General features: G+C 34.1%; 1 non-coding gene across 1 annotated transcript; it reads left to right on the top strand.

The window, feature by feature from the left end:
* The first annotated feature begins 3,393 nt into the window (after positions 1–3,393).
* Positions 3,394–3,500, top strand: LOC122123458. Its single transcript, XR_006150404.1, has one exon. It is a non-coding gene; the product is annotated as a U6 spliceosomal RNA (small nuclear RNA).
* Positions 3,501–3,706: the final 206 nt, after the last annotated feature.

Here is a 3,706-nt window from a genome sequence, read left to right as displayed (position 1 = left end):
GTGTTACAGTTAAATATGTCCATCTAATTGTCCAATGCTCCTGGATGAGATTCACTCCTATCATTGTCAACCAACTCCTTCTCCAAAATTTATTTCAGATTTACCACTTCCTTTATCACATGTGTACATTGATATTCTAGCTGTACTTGCCCCTTGTTCCATTTTTCATTCATTCTATGTATTTACTATTATTCCTCTCTAGCTTCAACTTCCTGATAATCATTCTGTTAAACTGTCTGTTAATAGTTTAAAAGGTTTATATACATTCCATGGAGTTTCAATCCTGCATATACTTGAACTTATGTCATCTTATATTTCCATAATTCATTCATCTGCTATAAGAATTCGTAAGACTGGAGACGTGAAGCACCTAGACATGATTTAATTCTCATCCATTTGGAAGATTAATCTTTAGTCAACAAGAAAGTTTAAAAATGGTTTAGAATGTATTCCAAACTACCAATTTTATAAATGGCTTTGTACAATGGTGTGTGATTATTTTGTTATACATGGGATAATATTTTCTACTACATTTAAGTTTTGGAAAAAAGAAAATTAAAATTTAATATTATAGAGGAATATGATAGAAATAAAAGACAGATTTTATGTCTGTCACATCTCTGATGAGTACCCATATTCAAGACTTACTATGTTAGACAGATAGGGAAAACATAAAATAACATATGATAAGGCAACTATTTGTGACTTTTTAAAATGTACCTTATTAAATAATGAAATTTACTTTATTAGGTAACGTTTGGGTTTGAAATATGGGAGGCTGAGATATTTAACAAATTTTGAAAGACACTTAATGAATAACACAAACGGTGGGTGGTACTATTTCTACAGTTTAATGAATGGTTGAACCTGATTGGCATTAGTGCTGGGTAAGTAAATCAACTCTACTGTAACTCTATTGTAACTCTATTGCCACTAAGTATCATCTATTTGTCAAATGTTATTTTGGTGAATGTGATTTTTTTTGGTAGGTCGTGGGGCTTGAACTCTGGGCTTGGGCACTGTCCCTGTGCTGTTCAGCTCAAGGGGAGCACTCTACCACTTGAGCCACAGTGCCACTTCTGATATTTGAGTGGTTTATTGGAGATAAGAGTCTAACCGACTTTCCTGCCCGGGCTGGCTTTGAACCGTGATCCTCAGATCTCAGCCTCCTGAGTATTTAGGATTACATGCATGAGCCACTAGCACCTGGTTTGCGAATTTGATGTTTCAAAGTTTATTTGAAAAAGAATACACTTTCAGGAGATTAAATATTTTGAGAATGACAACATTTTTATACCACAGAACCAAGTTTTACTGAAGTACCTGTGTATTTTTTTATTGTGAAAATACTGTACACAGGGGTTACAATTACATGGACAAGATAATGAGTGCATTTCTTATCAAGCATTGTAGCCTCCTCCTTTGTTTCCCCTTCCCATCCCTTCGCATCCTCCCCCTGCTCCCCCGACCCGATCCTCCCCACCACCACCCCCCCGGACCAAAGTTGTAAAGTTTGTTTTTGACATGGCAACTTGTACATCTCACAGTGTTATTCAGCAATAAGGATCTTCTCAATTAATGGTTTTTTTGTGAATTACATTTGACCTTTAAGTCAAGTTTTCCTGGCCTTTATAGACCAATTGTGGATCTATCCTTCCAGGAGCTATTTTTCTGGCCCACTTATGCTGGACTGAAATTGTTCATTAATCATTAGGGGAGGGGTATTAAAAATAATCTTGTGACACTTTGTGATCTTGTTCACTCATATGGGCTGGTCATTTGTAAATTGAAAGTTTGAATTGCAGTACTTTCTCTTAGATTTTGTGATCTCATCCTTCATTTTAAGTTGACTTGCATTTCACTATTGCTTACTGCTAATTCCTGCTTCTCAAGGAATTGAGGCCCTGAAATATTATAGGAAATGAGAAATTGACATGGATCTTCAATTACTTTCTATTGGCAGGTTGCCTGGGGCTAGTAGTGAAGTCTTGACCCTGTTATCTGATGATGTGGGTAACTGGGACATGGGATCCTAGAACCCATACATTTTGCAGAAGATAAATATCTTGCATACATGATATCAGAAAAATTTGCGTATAATCAATAGGTATGCTTCAGAAATATGGAGAAAAACAGTTTGGAACCAGCGAGTTAAAACAATAAACAGAGCAGCAGAGTAAAATCCTTTATAGTTTAGAGGAAAACAACATTTTTTTTTACCATGTGAATTCAGAAGAACAAGAACACTTAGAAGGTATCACAAGTTTATAGTGAAGACATTACATTGATACTTTTTATATTCTCGTATGTATTCTAAACCTAATTATTTATATTCCAATTCTCTTTATTGGAATAAATAATTATCAATTTATTTGTCAAATTATCAATTTATTTTACTAAGGTTCACTGTGTGAAATATGAAATCAGCACATATAAATATAAAATATCTAACTATATATAATATAATAAAAAGGGCACATGTTTTGCATTGTTCTGTTGTGGTTAGGGTATCAAAGACAACTCTGTTTTAAAGTATTATTGCATTATCTGTACCTCAGTGTTAGGTAGAGTTAGACCTAAAGCTTTAGCATTTGTAGAGGCAAGAGGAAACACTGTGATTAAAACATTACCAATTTAAGGCCTAATAATGAGGAGAAACATGGACTTCTCCTGGAGCTATGGAAATATTTGGTGATAGAAAGTCAGTAGTGTAAGTTCCTGCCTGGTTGGAAGGTAGACAGGCCAGACATCAGGAAATCATGCATATGAAGAATTTTTTCACCTTGGCGTTAACCTACTTTTGAAATGGTAGGTATAATAAACACTTAAATTTTGATAAAATACCTTCTAGTCTGAACAGTTCTGTCCGAAATGTTCATCTCTCTATGATCCCTTGTAACTAAGATTAGTTTTGTTCCAATAAGACAATCTATGCTGTCAGGGTAGGATATTCTGGTTCGTCTGTTCCTACATGGAAGAAGGATAAAGGGTCAGGTAGACATTTGTGCCAGTAAGACCTCATTTGGGAAAATTTAAGCTGGAGAAGTTTAGAAGTAGCTCTTAAGCAAGGCTTACTTTGAAACTATTAGCTCCACAAAGCTAACTCAGTTACATAAATAAGTACTTGAAAAAGCCATCACCTTAGGACCTAGCTATAAGTGCTTCAAAGTATGATCAAATCTAAAATGAAAAAGCCTTAAAATTGTCATTGACAAAAAAACACAAATGTGAGCAATTGACTGAACAATATAATTTTTTTCCACTATACACATTATTTTAGGGAAATAAGATCAATAGTATTGTTAGGAACAATAAGGTTTCCTTGCTACAAATAGGCACCCAAGGATATAAGCCTGTATAAAGATTGCATCATTAATTACTTAAATTTAGAGGATACTACCTGCTTCAGTAGTACGTATACCCAAATTACAACAATACAGAGATTAACATGACACTTGCACAAGGATAATATGGAAATATGTGAAGTATTCCATATTTTTCGTTCTTCAGTTGCAGAAATGAAAAACAGTTATTAAGAAGTTGATTGCAAAATTACAAGCGTAACAATATATGCAAGTGTTAGAATTAAACATTAGTTTGACATCAGCGTATTAAATCTTCACCTTAGAAAGGCCTTTACATAGAATAACCTTTACAAAACTTTTGAAATTAGTTAACATTGTCATTTTATCCCAAAGAAACATAC

Source organism: Dipodomys spectabilis, unplaced genomic scaffold, assembly GCF_019054845.1.
Source record: "Dipodomys spectabilis isolate Male_0828 unplaced genomic scaffold, ASM1905484v1 ptg000228l, whole genome shotgun sequence".
In the NCBI taxonomy this organism is placed as follows: Eukaryota; Metazoa; Chordata; class Mammalia; order Rodentia; family Heteromyidae; genus Dipodomys; species Dipodomys spectabilis.
This window is presented reverse-complemented; position numbering and strand designations above follow the sequence as displayed.